This window comes from Ranitomeya imitator, chromosome 1 (assembly GCF_032444005.1).
Source record: "Ranitomeya imitator isolate aRanImi1 chromosome 1, aRanImi1.pri, whole genome shotgun sequence".
In the NCBI taxonomy this organism is placed as follows: domain Eukaryota; kingdom Metazoa; phylum Chordata; class Amphibia; order Anura; family Dendrobatidae; genus Ranitomeya; species Ranitomeya imitator.
Genome location: NC_091282.1, coordinates 1,223,832,165 through 1,223,849,259, shown reverse-complemented (window position 1 = coordinate 1,223,849,259; position 17,095 = coordinate 1,223,832,165).

Below are 17,095 nucleotides of genomic sequence, written 5' to 3'. Positions count from 1 at the left end.
ATTCCCCAAAGGAAAAGGCAGCCCCCCACAAATAATGACTGTGAGTTGAGATGAAAATACAAACACAGTGATGAAATAGATTTTAGCAAAGTGAGGCCCGACTGACTAAACAGACTGAAGATAGGAAAGATAGCTTTGCGGTCAACACAAAACCCTACAAACAACCACGCAGAGAACGCAAAAAGACCCTCCGTACCGACTAACGGTACGGAGGTACCCCCTCTGCGTCCCAGAGCTTCCAGCAAGCAAAAATGACAAAACACAAGCTGGACAGAAAATAGTAAACAAAAGTGAAACCAGCAAAACTTAACTTATGCAGGTAAGACAGGCCACAGGAACAATCCAGGAGGGAACAAGACCAACACAGGAACATTGACTGGAGGCAATAAGCAAGGCACTAGGTGGAGTTAAATAGAACAGCACTTAACGACCTCACCTCATCACCTGAGGAAGGAAACCCAGAAGCCGCAGTACCACTCACATCCACAGGAGGGAGCCTGACCACGGAATTCACAACAGTACCCCCCCCCTTGAGGAGGGGTCACCAAACCCTCACCAGAGCCCCCAGGCCGACCAGGATGAGCCATATGAAAGGCATGAACCAGATCGGCCGCATGGACATCAGAGGCAAAGACCCAGGAATTATCTTCCTGACCATAACCCTTCCACTTAACCAGATACTGGAGTTTCCGTCTCGAAACACGAGAATCCAAAATCTTCTCCACAATATACTCCAACTCTCCCTCAACCAAAACCGGGGCAGGAGGATCAACAGATGGAACCATAGGTGCCACGTATCTCTGCAACAATGACCTATGGAATACGTTATGGATGGAAAAAGAATCTGGAAGGGTCAAAAGAAAAGACACAGGATTAAGAACCTCAGAAATCCTATACGGACCAATGAAACAAGAATTGAACTTAGGAGAGGAAACCTTCATAGGAATATAACGAGATGACAACCAAACCAAATCCCCAACACGAAGTCGGGGACCCACACAGCGCCTGCGGTTAGCGAAACGTTGAGCCTTCTCCTGGGACAAAGTCAAATTGTCCACTACATGAGTCCATATCTGCTGCAACCTATCCACCACAGTATCCACACCAGGACAGTCCGAAGACTCAACCTGCCCTGAAGAGAAACGAGGATGGAACCCGGAATTGCAGAAAAATGGCGAAACCAAAGTAGCCGAGCTGGCCCTATTATTAAGGGCGAACTCAGCCGAAGGCAAAAAGGACACCCAATCATCCTGATCTGCAGAAACAAAACATCTCAGATATGTTTCCAAGGTCTGATTGGTTCAGTCTGGCCATTTGTCTGAGGATGAAAAGCCGAGGAAAAAGACAAACCAATGCCCATCCTAGCACAAAAGGCTCGCCAAAACCTCGAAACAAACTGGGTACCTCTGTCAGAAACGATGTTCTCCGGAATGCCATGCAAACGAACCACATGCTGGAAGAACAATGGCACCAAATCAGAGGAGGAAGGCAATTTAGACAAGGGTACCAAATGGACCATCTTAGAGAAGCATACACAAACCACCCAAATGACCGACATCTTTTGAGAGACGGGGAGATCTGAAATAAAATCCATAGAGATATGTGTCCAAGGCCTCTTCGGGACCGGCAAGGGCAAAAGCAACCCACTGGCACGAGAACAGCAGGGCTTAGCCCGAGCACAAATCCCACAGGACTGTACAAAAGAACGCACATCCCGCGACAGAGACGGCCACCAAAAGGATCTAGCCACCAAATCTCTGGTACCAAAGATTCCAGGATGACCAGCCAAGACCGAACCATGAACTTCAGAGCTAACTCTTTTCGTCCACCTATCAGGGACAAACAGTATCTCCGCTGGGCAACGGTCAGGTCTATTAGCCTGAAATTTTTGCAGCACCCGCCGCAAATCAGGGGAGATGGCAGATAATATTACCCCCTCTTTGAGAATACCCGCCGGCTCAGGCAAACCCGGAGAGTCGGCCACAAAACTCCTAGACAGGGCATCCGCCTTCACATTTTTAGAGCCAGGAAGGTACGAAACCACAAAGTCAAAACGGGAGAAAAACAGCGACCAACGAGCCTGTCTAGGATTCAACCGCTTGGCCGACTTGAGATAAGTCAAGTTCTTGTGATCAGTCAAGACCACCACGCGATGCTTAGCTCCTTCAAGCCAATGACACCACTCCTCGAATGCCCACTTCATGGCCAGCAACTCTCGATTGCCAACATCATAATTTCGCTCAGCAGGCGAAAACTTCCTGGAAAAGAAGGCGCATGGTTTCATCACCGAGCCATCAGAATTTCTTTGCGACAAAACAGCCCCTGCTCCAATTTCAGAAGCATCAACCTCGACCTGGAACGGAAGCGAAACATCTGGTTGGCACAACAGAGGGGCAGAAGAAAAACGACGCTTCAACTCTTGAAAAGCTTCCACAGCAGCAGAAGGCCAATTGACCACATCAGCACCCTTCTTGGTCAAATCAGTCAATGGTTTAGCAACACTGGAAAAATTACTGATGAAGCGACGATAAAAATTAGCAAAGCCCAGGAACTTTTGCAGACTCTTCAGAGATGTCGGCTGAGTCCAATCATAAATGGCCTGGACCTTAACAGGGTCCATCTCGATAGTAGAAGGGGAAAAAATGAACCCCAAAAATGAAACCTTCTGAACACCAAAAAGACACTTTGACCCCTTCACAAACAAAGAATTAGCACGCAGGACCTGGAACACCATTCTGACCTGCTTCACGTGAGACTCCCAATCATCCGAGAAGACCAAAATATCATCCAAGTATGCAATCAGGAATTTATCCAGGTACTCTCGGAAGATGTCATGCATAAAGGACTGAAATACTAATGGAGCATTGGCAAGCCCGAATGGCATAACCAGGTACTCAAAATGGCCCTCGGGCGTATTAAATGCAGTTTTCCATTCATCGCCCCATTTTATACGCACAAGATTATACGCACCATGAAGATCTATCTTGGTGAACCAACTAGCCCCTTTAATCCGAGCAAACAAATCAGATAGCAGCGGCAAGGGGTACTGAAATTTGACCGTGATTTTATTTAGAAGGCGGTAATCAATACAAGGTCTCAGTGAACCATCCTTCTTGGCCACAAAAAAGAACCCTGCTCCCAATGGCGATGATGACGGACGAATATGACACTTCTCCAAGGACTCCTTTATGTAACTCCGCATAGCGGCGTGCTCAGGCACAGATAAATTAAACAGATGGCCCTTAGGAAACTTACTACCAGGAATCAAATCGATAGCACAATCACAATCCCTATGCGGAGGTAGGGCATTGGACTTGGGCTCATCAAATACATCCCGGTAATCCGACAAGAATTCTGGGATCTCCGAAGAGGTGGATGACGCAATAGACAGAAATGGAATATCACTATGTACCCCCTGACAACCCCAGCTGGACACAGACATAGATTTCCAATCCAATACTGGGTTATGGACTTGTAGCCATGGCAACCCCAACACGACCACATCATGCAGATTATGCAATACCAGAAAGCGAATATCCTCCTGATGAGCAGGAGCCATGCACATGGTCAGCTGGGTCCAGTATTGAGGCTTATTCTTGGCCAAAGGAGTAGCATCAATTCCTCTCAATGGAATAGGACACTGCAAGGGCTCCAAGAAAAACCCACAACGCTTAGCATACTCCAAGTCCATCAAATTCAGGGCAGCGCCAGAATCCACAAATGCCATAACAGAATAGGATGACAAAGAGCAAATCAGAGTAACGGACAAAAGAAGTTTAGACTGTACCGTACCAATGGTGGCAGACCTAGCGAACCGCTTAGTGCGTTTAGGACAATCAGAGATAACACGAGTGGAATCACCACAGTAGAAACACAGCCCATTCGGACGTCTGTGTTCTTGCTGTTCAGCTCTGGTCAAGGTCCTATCGCACTGCATAGGCTCAGGTTTATACTCAGATGATACCGCCAAATGGTGCACAGTTTTATGCTCACGCAAGCGTCGACCGATCTGAATGGCCAAAGACATAGACTCATTCAAACCAGCAGGCATGGGAAATCCAACCATGACATCTTTAAGGGCTTCAGAGAGACCCTTTCTGAAAATCGCTGCCAGCGCACATTCATTCCACTGAGTGAGCACAGACAACTTCCTAAACCTCTGACAATATACCTCTACCTCATCCTGACCCTGACACAGAACCAGCAAATTTTTCTCTGCCTGATCAATGGAATTAGGTTCATCATAGAGCAAACCGAGCGCCAGAAAAAACGCATCAATATTACATAATGCAGGATCTCCTGGCGCAAGAGAGAATGCCCAGTCCTTAGGGTCGCCACGTAAAAAAGAAATAATGATCTTAACTTGTTGAACTGGGTCACCAGAGGAGCGAGGTTTCAAAGCCAGAAACAGTTTACAATTATTTTTGAAACTTAGAAACTTAGTTCTATCTCCTAAAAACAAATCAGGAATAGGATTTCTTGGTTCTAACATAGAATTCTGAACCACAAAGTCTTGACTATTTTGTACTCTTGCAGTGAGATGATCCACACATGAAGACAGACTTTTAGTCTCCATCACTACACCTGTGTCCTGAATCACCCAAATGTCTAGGGCAAAAAAAAGGCAAAACACAGTGCAAAGAAAAAAAAAATGGTCTCAGAACTTCTTTTTTCAGTCTATTGAGAAGCATTAGTACTTTGGGCCTCCAGTACTGTTGTGATTTGGTGATTCAAAACCACAATGGGTCTAGTGGTTAAGAGCACACAAAGTGACCTGACAGTTAGCAATAACATAGGACGAGCTCTGAGACGTGGGAACTCTGCTGACCGCAATCCCTAATCCTATCGTACCACACTAAAGGCAGCCGTGGAGCGCTCCTATCCAAGGCCTAGGCGCCTCGAGCACAGCCTGAGAAACTAACTAGCCCTAAGAGAGGAAAATAAGCCTACCTTGCCTCAGAGAAATTCCCCAAAGGAAAAGGCAGCCCCCCACATATAATGACTGTGAGTTGAGATGAAAATACAAACACAGTGATGAAATAGATTTTAGCAAAGTGAGGCCCGACTGACTAAACAGACTGAAGATAGGAAAGATAGCTTTGCGGTCAACACAAAACCCTACAAACAACCACGCAGAGAACGCAAAATGACCCTCCGTACCGACTAACGGTACGGAGGTACTCCCTCTGCGTCCCAGAGCTTCCAGCAAGCAAAAATGACAAAACATAAGCTGGACAGAAAATAGTAAACAAAAGTGAAACCGGCAAAACTTAACTTATGCAGGTAAGACAGGCCACAGGAACAATCCAGGAGGGAACAAGACCAACACAGGGACATTGACTGGAGGCAATAAGCAAGGCACTAGGTGGAGTTAAATAGAACAGCACTTAACGACCTCACCTCATCACCTGAGGAAGGAAACCCAGAAGCCGCAGTACCACTCACATCCACAGGAGGGAGCCTGACCACGGAATTCACAACAGTGTACACAATATATGTAGGACGTACACGGTATCCTAACAAGGTGTACACAATATATGTAGGACGTACACGGTATCCTAACAAGGTGTACATAATATATGTAGGACGTACACGGTATCCTAACAAGGTGTACACAATATATGTAGGACGTACACGGTATCCTAACAAGGTGTACACAATATATATAGAGCGCACACGGTATCCTAACAAGGTGTACACAATATATATAGGACGTACACAGTATCCTAACAAGGTGTACACAATATATGTAGAGCGTACACGGTATCCTAACAGGGTGCACACAATATATGTAGGGCGTACACGGTATCCTAACAAGGTGTACACAATATATGTAGGACGTACACGGTATCCTAACAAGGTGTACACAATATATGTAGGACGTACACGGTATCCTAACAAGGTGCACACAATATATGTAGGACGTACACCGTATCCTAACAAGGTGCTCACAATATATGTAGGACGTACACGGTATCCTAACAAGGTGTAGACAATATATGTAGGACGTACATAGTATCCTAACAAGGTGTACACAATATATGTAGGACGTACACCGTATCCTAACAAGGTGTACACAATATATGTAGGGCATACACCGTATCCTAACAAGGTGCAGACAATATATGTAGGACGTACACCGTATCCTATCAAGGTGTACACAATATATGTAGGGCATACACCGTATCCTAACAAGGTGCACACAATATATGTAGGACGTACACCGTATCCTAACAAGGTGTACACAATATATGTAGGACGTACACGGTATCCTAACAAGGTGTAGACAATATATGTAGGACGTACACCGTATCCTAACAAGGTGTACACAATATATGTAGGACGTACACAGTATCCTAACAAGGTGTAGACAATATACAGTGGGGCAAAAAAGTATTTAGTCAGTCAGCAATAGTGCAAGTTCCACCACTTAAAAAGATGAGAGGCGTCTGTAATTTACATCATAGGTAGACCGCAACTATGGGAGACAAACTGAGAAAAAAAAATCCAGAAAATCACATTGTCTGTTTTTTTTAACATTTTATTTGCATATTATGGTGGAAACTAAGTATTTGGTCAGAAACAAAATTTCATCTCAATACTTTGTAATATATCCTTTGTTGGCAATGACAGAGGTCAAACGTTTTCTGTAAGTCTTCACAAGGTTGCCACACACTGTTGTTGGTATGTTGGCCCATTCCTCCATGCAGATCTCCTCTAGAGCAGTGATGTTTTTGGCTTTTCGCTTGGCAACACGGACTTTCAACTCCCTCCAAAGGTTTTCTATAGGGTTGAGATCTGGAGACTGGCTAGGCCAATCCAGGACCTTGAAATGCTTCTTACGAAGCCACTCCTTCGTTGCCCTGGCGGTGTGCTTTGGATCATTGTCATGTTGAAAGACCCAGCCACGTTTCATCTTCAATGCCCTTGCTGATGGAAGGAGGTTTGCACTCAAAATCTCACGATACATGGCCCCATTCATTCTTTCATGTACCCGGATCAGTCGTCCTGGCCCCTTTGCAGAGAAACAGCCCCAAAGCATGATGTTTCCACCACCATGCTTTACAGTAGGTATGGTGTTTGATGGATGCAACTCAGTATTCTTTTTCCTCCAAACACGACAAGTTGTGTTTCTACCAAACAGTTCCAGTTTGGTTTCATCAGACCATAGGACATTCTCCCAAAACTCCTCTGGATCATCCAAATGCTCTCTAGCAAACTTCAGATGGGCCCGGACATGTACTGGCTTAAGCAGTGGGACACGTCTGGCACTGCAGGATCTGAGTCCATGGTGGCGTAGTGTGTTACTTATGGTAGGCCTTGTTACATTGGTCCCAGCTCTCTGCAGTTCATTCACTAGTTCCCCCCGCGTGGTTCTGGGATTTTTGCTCACCGTTCTTGTGATCATTCTGACCCCACGGGGTGGGATTTTGCATGGAGCCCCAGATCGAGGGAGATTATCAGTGGTCTTGTATGTCTTCCATTTTCTAATTATTGCTCCCACTGTTGATTTCTTCACTCCAAGCTGGTTGGCTATTGCATACTCAGTCTTCCCAGCCTGGTGCAGGGCTACAATTTAGTTTCTGGTGTCCTTTGACAGCTCTTTGGTCTTCTCCATAGTGGAGTTTGGAGTCAGACTGTTTGAGGGTGTGCACAGGTGTCTTTTTATACTGATAACAAGTTTAAACAGGTGCCATTACTACAGGTAATGAGTGGAGGAAAGAGGAGACTCTTAAAGAAGAAGTTACAGGTCTGTGAGAGCCAGAAATCTTGATTGTTTGTTTCTGACCAAATACTTATTTTCCACCATAATATGCAAATAAAATGTTAAAAAAAACAGACAATGTGACTTTCTGGATTTTTTTTTCTCAGTTTGTCTCCCATAGTTGAGGTCTACCTATGATGTAAATTACAGACGCCTCTCATCTTTTTAAGTGGTGGAACTTGCACTATTGCTGACTGACTAAATACTTTTTTGCCCCACTGTATGTAGGACGTACATAGTATCCTAACAAGGTGTACACAATATATGTAGGACGTACACGGTATCCTAACAAGGTGTACACAATATATGTAGGGCATACACCGTATCCTAACAAGGTGCAAACAATATATGTAGGATGTACACCGTATCCTAACAAGGTGCTCACAATATATGTAGGACGTACACGGTATCCTAACAAGGTGTAGACAATATATGTAGGACGTACATAGTATCCTAACAAGGTGTACACAATATATGTAGGACGTACAACGTATCCTAACAAGGTGCACACAATATATGTAGGACGTACACCGTATCCTAACAAGGTGCACACAATATATGTAGGATGTACACCGTATCCTAACAAGGTGTACAAAATATATGTAGGACGTACACGGTATCCTAACAAGGTGTACACAATATATGTAGAGCGTACACGGTATCCTAACAAGGTGTACACAATATATGTAGGACGTACACCGTATCCTAACAAGGTGTACACAATATATGTAGGACGTACACGGTATCCTAACAAGGTGTACACAATATATGTAGGGCGTACACGGTATCCTAACAAGGTGTACACAATATATGTAGGACGTACACGGTATCCTAACAAGGTGTACACAATATATGTAGGACGTACACGGTATCCTAACAAGGTGTACACAATATATGTAGGACGTACACGGTATCCTAACAAGGTGTACACAATATATGTAGGACGTACACGGTATCCTAACAAGGTGTACACAATATATGTAGAGCGTACACAGTATCCTAAAAGGTGTACACAATATATGTAGGACGTACACCGTATCCTAACAAGGTGTACACAATATATGTAGGACGTACACAGTATCCTAACAAGGTGTACACAATATATGTAGAGCGTACATGGTATCCTAACAAGGTGTACACAATATATGTAGGACGTACACCGTATCCTAACAAGGTGTACACAATATATGTAGGACATACACGGTATCCTAACAAGGTGTACACACTATATGTAGGACATACACGGTATCCTATAAAGGTGTGCACAATATATGTAGGACGTACATCGTATCCTAACAAGGTGTACACAATATATGTAGGGCGTACACCGTATCCTAACAAGGTGTACACAATATATGTAGGACGTACACAGTATCCTAACAAGGCGTACACAATATATGTAGGACGTACACGGTATCCTAACAAGGTGTACACAATATATGTAGGACGTACACGGTATCCTAACAAGGTGTACACAATATATGTAGGACGTACACGGTATCCTAACAAGGTGTACACAATATATGTAGGACATACACGGTATCCTATAAAGGTGTACACAATATATGTAGGACGTACACCGTATCCTAACAAGGTGTACACAATATATGTAGGACATACACGGTATCCTATAAAGGTGTACACAATATATGTAGGACGTACACCGTATCCTAACAAGGTGTACACAATATATGTAGGGCGTACACCGTATCCTAACAAGGTGTACACAATATATGTAGGACGTACACAGTATCCTAACAAGGCGTACACAATATATGTAGGACGTACACAGTATCCTAACAAGGCGTACACAATATTTGTAGGACGTACACAGTATCCTAACAAGGTGTACACAATATATGTAGGACGTACACAGTATCCTAACAAGGTGGACACAATATATGTAGGACGTACACCGTATCCTAACAAGGCGTACACAATATATGTAGGACGTACACCGTATCCTAACAAGGCGTACACAATATATGTAGGACGTACACAGTATCCTAACAAGGTGTACACAATATTTGTAGGACGTACACCGCATCCTAACAAGGTGTACACAATATATGTAGGACGTACACCGTATCCTAACAAGGTGTACACAATATATGTAGGACGTACACAGTATCCTAACAAGGTGTACACAATATATGTAGAGCGTACACGGTATCCTAACAAGGTGTACACAATATATGTAGGACGTACACTGTATCCTAACAAGGTGTACACAATATATGTAGGACGTACACGGTATCCTAACAAGGTGTACACAATATATGTAGGACGTACACCATATCCTAACAAGGTGTACACAATATATGTAGGACATACACTGTATCCTAACAAGGTGTACACAATATATGTAGGACATACACCGTATCCTAGAAAGGTGTACACAATATATGTAGGACGTACACCGTATTCTAACAAGGTGTACACAATATTTGTAGGTTGTATATCGTTTTAAAGAATTACTACATAAAAGAACTCGCACATGGTGGAACCATGAGTTTTTGGACATGTATATTCAGAAAGACCTGATTCTGCGTGGGTTCCGCATCCAGGTTTTTCCGTCATTCCCAATCTTGGATGATAAGTTCAAAAACAATTGGGAAGAATTGACTAACACCTGCTCCAAGGGGTTCATGGTTCTACTGAAACAGATGAACCATGAATCCCTTGAATTAATGGAGAAAGAAATTGACAGTTTACAGGTGTGTCTACAGAAGGACATGTCAAGTGATGCACTAAAGAAATTGAATGAGGAAATTGATGCGGACCTACAAAAATGGGCCCATGACATTCAAACTACTAAGACAAAAAAATTCAATCGTGATATCAAGGACAAACAACAAGCTAGGGTCTATAGATGGCGAAACCCATGGGGCCGATCACGTCCGAGATCTAGGAATACTTCTTATTCCCGATCTAGATCCACCTCAGTACTTTCTGGTAGATCCAACTATGAGGAAGATATGAGGCCCAATACGTCCCAATCTGAACAGGCTTCTACGTCGGAGTCCAATGACAAAAGGATGACCACTAGACAACACGCCAGGAGCAAGGGAGCCGGGGGGAGTCACGGTTCGGGGTGGCCGCCAGGGAGGACTCCAGGTATTAAATTTGTCAGCAAATGTTCTTACTGAGTCTCAGTTGGATGTCCTGAGCAGGGGTCTGACCTTCTCTCCAACTAATTCATTTGATTATTTTACAGCCCTCAAGGACCTCCACCTGTTCTCCCGCAAGCTAATCCTAAAAAAATTACATGCTAAAAATTCTACATCACAGCCCATGAGTGAAATTGAGGCACAGGCACTTCGTGATCTGGAGGATTTGCTTGAGGAACAGGAGTCTCCGAGTACCGTTAAGTTCCCCTCTTCTGTCTTGCCCAGATCCGCGAGGTTCCCCCCCTTGTCCTTAAGTCCGGCGGTTGAAATATTTACCAAATTGGTGATTGATGATTTTAAAAAACTATCGACGCGGCGGACTTTTGATAACTTAACCGATAAACAACGGCAGGCGATTTCGCAGTTGCAATCAATGCGGGATGTTGTATTCAAACCTGCAGACAAGGGGGGAGCATTGTGGTCTGGCCAAGCGGGAAATATGAGCGGGATGCATTTCGCCAGCTTCAGGACTCCAACACTTACCTCAAGCTGTCCTTCAATCCGATGGGCACCTACTTGCGGGAGCTGGAGAGGATTCTTGTTGGTGCTTTGGAGGGGGGTATTATCCCCAAAAATGTTTTCGATAGCCTGATGGTCAGGTCCCCCAGGACCCCAACGTTTTATTTATTACCAAAAGTCCACAAGGATGCCCTCAACCCCCCGGGGCGTCCTATTGTGTCCGGCATTGGCGGTTTATGTGACCATGTGTGTCGATTTATAGATTTCTACTTAAAACCCCTGGTCCAAATCCTACCGTCATACGTTCGGGACACAACTGATGTCCTGGCGCAAGTGGATGGCATCCTTGTGGACGATGCAACCCTCCTCGTCACCGCTGACATAGAGGGTTTATATACCTGCATAGAACATTCTTATAGCCTAGAGGCGGCTCGCTTCTTCCTGGGGACCTCCGACCTGGACGGCCCACTACGTGGATTAGTCCTCGAGCTGCTGGACTATGTCCTTACCCACAACTTTTTCATTTTTAAAGACGTTTTTTATTTACAGAAGCGTGGCACAGCCATGGGTGCGGCCTGTGCACCCTCGTACGCTAATCTCTTCCTGGGTTACTGGGAGAGATTCGTTTTTGGCGACGAGGGCCCGCGGGCCGCCTCCCATGTGCTGTGCTGGTATCGCTTCATTGATGATATTTTCTTTTTGTGGGACGGGACGGTCCGGCAGCTCGAGGACTTTATGGGTACCTTGAACAACAATATGTTTAATATAAAATTGACATATACGTATAGTGATGTTACGGTCGACTTTTTGGACATCCGCCTGGAGGTCGATCACTCTCGACGTATCCAGGTGGATGTCTTCAGAAAGTCGACCTCTGTTAATTCACTCTTACATGCTTCATCGGCACATGACCCATCCACGGTGAGGGCCTTCCCGGTCGGACAGTTCCTCAGGATGCGGCGAATCTGTTCCTCTGAGCCCAGATTCGAGGCACAAGCCTCTGATCTGAAAGGTCGTTTTCTGGCCCGGGGCTATAGCCGGAGATCCATTAAACATGGCTACGATCGCACCAGAAGAACCCCACGTGAGACTCTATTACATCCGCCCAGTAAGCGGGCCAACAGGGATGGGGCTGGTCCCATTCGTTTTATTTCAACTTATAATCACGAGTGGGGAAATATGCGCTCCATCCTTGCCAAACATTGGTCCATCTTGGGGACTGAGCCCTCCCTGGCGGCCTTCCTTGGCCCTAACCCACAGATGACATTGTGGAGGTGTTAAAATTTAAACGATCTATTGGTGCGTAGCCATTATGTCCCCACCCAGAACAACCCATTTGGTACAAGGGGTCCTAACGTGGGATGCTTCCCATGCGGGCACTGTCTTGCCTGCACTAATGTCCTGCGATGCTCTAGTTTTACATCCACGGATGGGACTAGAAAATATGACATCAGTGAACGGATTTCTTGTGGCACAACCAATGTGGTTTATTATGCCACGTGTCCCTGTCCCATGGTTTACGTGGGTTTAACTACCCAAGAACTAAGAGTCAGGGTCCGTGAGCATGTGCGGGACATTGGTGCAGCCAGGACGGTGCCTGACATTGCTGAACTCAAATCAATTCCCCGCCATTTCAGATTGCACCACAAATGTGATGCAAAATTACTGAGGGTGAGAGGTATCGACGTCCTGCATCTGGGAGTTTGGGGTGGGGACAATAAAAAGTTGCTGGCACAAAAAGAAACAAAATGGATAGTGCAACTTGGCACATTGGCACCAAACGGCCTAAATGAGGCACTGAGCTTTGCCCCCTATTTGTGGACATTGCTCCACTTTGCTCATGGCATGTGTATTACACTTTGTACCTTCTGCTTACTCCTGATGCTATTATAGTATCTACAATCCTCCTCATCTGGGCCTCTACACCCGATTGCAGTCGGGTGGTTGTTTTTATGCTGTTTTAATTTCTTTTTTTATATGTGATTTTAATTTTTGTTTTTTCTATATATCTATATTAATAGTGAACCGAAGTGATGTTATGCCTAGAGGTGTACCTTGTTATGTTGCCCTGTGGCCCTGTTAACTTCCATCACCATCCCTACCATGATGTAAAGACCCCATCGACTGCCACCACGGTGCAACTGAACATGACGTTCCCCATTCAACATCTTGGACAATATATGCATGAAGCGAGGAACACGTTCACCGCACCAGTCAATTGGCGCACAGAGACTGAATCATTTCAATTTATTTTCTCTTAGCAATTTTGTTGTATGTGTTCCTGCGTGCGCCTTTGTGTCCCATATATGTGGGTTGTGGGATTGAAGTCTGATGGGTTTCTTGATCGGATTGGGAGGTGGACTTTGGATCAGGGCATTGGCACTTGACCGCTTAGAATTACCATTTTATATCTACATCGGTGGCAGTGCTTTTCCTGCATGTGCGTGCTTGCCTTGACACTGGATTGCACTGCCAGGACCTGCCAGACGCAGTGCGCATGCGCCGACAGCGCCACTGCTATTGGCCGCCGGGCGTCATGTGGCCGGGGTCAGGGGCTATTTCAAGGTCCTTCTGGGCACATTAGAGTTATCCCCTTGAGAAAGCGGCGTTCTGTGGCCGCGAAACGCGCGTCGGGGACCACCTCCCGGCTGCCTCTCCACCCTGCCCTGTTACTAGGTAAGCTCCTGTCCCCATGCTGGCTTCCATGATCTTTAACTTGTTTTTTATAGTGTCAGCATAGATGGCACCGCTGTGTGCATGGGCGCTTACCTCCTAGGTTAGCTACACTGGCATTTTTTCTATCTGCCTCCAGACCGGTTAAGCCCCTGTTATTGCCCCCATGTTAGTTTTATGATATTTGGCACCATATGGGGTCCTAACTTATTATTCTACATGGCACATAGGGCTAGGTGTTTTTCTGGGTGGACACATTTGTGCTTTTATTGACATCTTTACCAGTGTCTAGTACCTTACCTTTTTTCTTTCCTCCCTCGCTCCTGGGGGGGAAGGGGGTGGGCAGGGATCCGCTATGTGTAGATACGTTAGGGGATGGAGTAGGGGTATGGGGGCTATGTTTTCAGCATATCTCTAACATTCATCTTTGTTCATATTACTTTAGTATATTTGAAATGAAATTACATGTTATTTGTAGTCTTTGAATAAAGTTTATTGAAATTGCTCATCGATGCTCAGTTTCTCCTCCTGGTAATATAATATTTGTAGGACATACACCGTATCCTAAGAAGGGGTACACAATATTTGTAGGACGTACACGGCATCCTAACAAGGTGTACACAATATATGTAGGACATACTGTTATGAAGGCAATCCAGTGACACAGTGTGCCAGCAATCAGAGCACATACAGTGATCTGACAATAACCCAAAAACAATAGAACGAGCTCTGAGACGTGGAATCTCTGTAGACCGCAATACCTGAACCTATCCTAAACACAACTAAAGGCAGCTGTGGATTGCGCCTGACACTACCTATGCAACTCGGCACAGCCTGAGAAACTGACTAGCTTGAAGATAGAAAAACAAGCCTGGCTTGCCTCAGAGAAATACCCCAAAGGAAAAGGCAGTCCCCCACATATAATAACTATGAGTAAGATGAAAAGACAAAACGTAGGGATGAAATAGATTCAGCAAAGTGAGGCCCGATATTCTAGATAGAGCGAGGATAGCAAAGAGAACTTTGCAGTCTACAAAAAACCCTAAAGCAAAAACCACGCAAAGGGGGCAAAAAGACCCACCGTGCCGAACTAACGGCACGGCGGTACACCCTTTGCGTCTCAGAGCTTCCAGCAAAACGAATAGACAAGCTGGACAGAAAAAAATAGCAACAAAAGCAAAGAAGCACTTATCTAAGCAGAGCAGCAGGCCACAGGAAAGATCCAGAAGCTCAGATCCAACACTGGAACATTGACAAGGAGCAAGGAAGACAGAATCAGGTGGAGTTAAATAACAAAGCAGCCAACGAGCTCACCAGAACACCTGAGGGAGGAAGCTCAGAAGCTGCAGTACCACTTGTGACCACAGGAGTGAATTCAGCCACAGAATTCACAACAGTACCCCCCCCCCTTGAGGAGGGGTCACCGAACCCTCACCAGAGCCCCCAGGCCGACCAGAATGAGCCACATGAAAGGCACGAACAAGATCTGGAGCATGGACATCAGAGGCAAAAACCCAGGAATTATCTTCCTGAGCATAACCCTTCCATTTAACCAGATACTGGAGTTTCCGTCTAGAAACACGAGAATCCAAAATTTTCTCCATAATACACTCCAATTCCCCCTCCACCAAAACCGGGGCAGGAGGCTCAACAGATGGAACCATAGGTGCCACGTATCTTCGCAACAACGACCTATGGAATACATTATGTATGGAAAAGGAGTCTGGGAGGGTCAGACGAAAAGACACAGGATTGAGAATCTCAGAAATCCTATACGGACCAATAAAACAAGGTTTAAATTTAGGAGAGGAAACCTTCATAGGAATATGACGAGAAGATAACCAAACCAGATCCCCAACACGAAGTCGGGGACCCACACGGCGTCTGCGATTAGCGAAAAGTTGAGCCTTCTCCTGGGACAAGGTCAAATTGTCCACTACCTGAGTCCAGATCTGCTGCAACCTGTCCACCACAGAATCCACACCAGGACAGTCCGAAGACTCAACCTGTCCTGAAGAGAAACGAGGATGGAACCCAGAATTGCAGAAAAATGGAGAGACCAAGGTAGCCGAGCTGGCCCGATTATTAAGGGCGAACTCAGCCAACGGCAAAAAGGACACCCAATCATCCTGGTCTGCAGAAACAAAACATCTCAGATATGTTTCCAAGGTCTGATTGGTTCGTTCGGTCTGGCCATTAGTCTGAGGATGGAAAGCCGAGGAAAAAGATAGGTCAATGCCCATCCTACCACAAAAGGCTCGCCAAAACCTTGAAACAAACTGGGAACCTCTGTCAGAAACAATATTCTCAGGAATGCCATGCAAACGAACCACATGCTGGAAGAACAAAGGCACCAAATCAGAGGAGGAAGGCAATTTAACTAAGGGCACCAGATGGACCATTTTAGAAAAGCGATCACAGACCACCCAAATGACTGACATCTTTTGAGAAACGGGAAGGTCAGAAATGAAATCCATCGAAATATGTGTCCAAGGCCTCTTTGGGACCGGCAAGGGCAAAAGCAACCCACTGGCACGTGAACAGCAGGGCTTAGCCCTAGCAAAAATCCCACAGGACTGCACAAAAGTACGCACATCCCGTGACAGAGATGGCCACCAGAAGGATCTAGCCACTAACTCTCTGGTACCAAAGATTCCAGGATGACCAGCCAACACCGAACAATGAAGTTCAGAGATAACTTTACTAGTCCACCTATCAGGGACGAACAGTTTCTCCGCCGGACAACGATCAGGTTTATTCGCCTGAAATTTTTGCAACACTCGCCGCAAATCAGGGGAGATGGCAGACACAATGACTCCTTCCTTGAGGATACTCGCCGGCTCAGATAAACCCGGAGAGTCGGGCACAAAACTCCTAGACAGAGCATCCGCCTTCACATTTTTAGAGCCCGGAAGGTACGAAATCACAAAATCGAAGCGGGCAAAAAGTAACAACCAACGGGCCTGTCTAGGATTCAAGCGCTTGGCAGACTCGGGATAAGTAAGGTTCTTATGATCAGTCAATACCA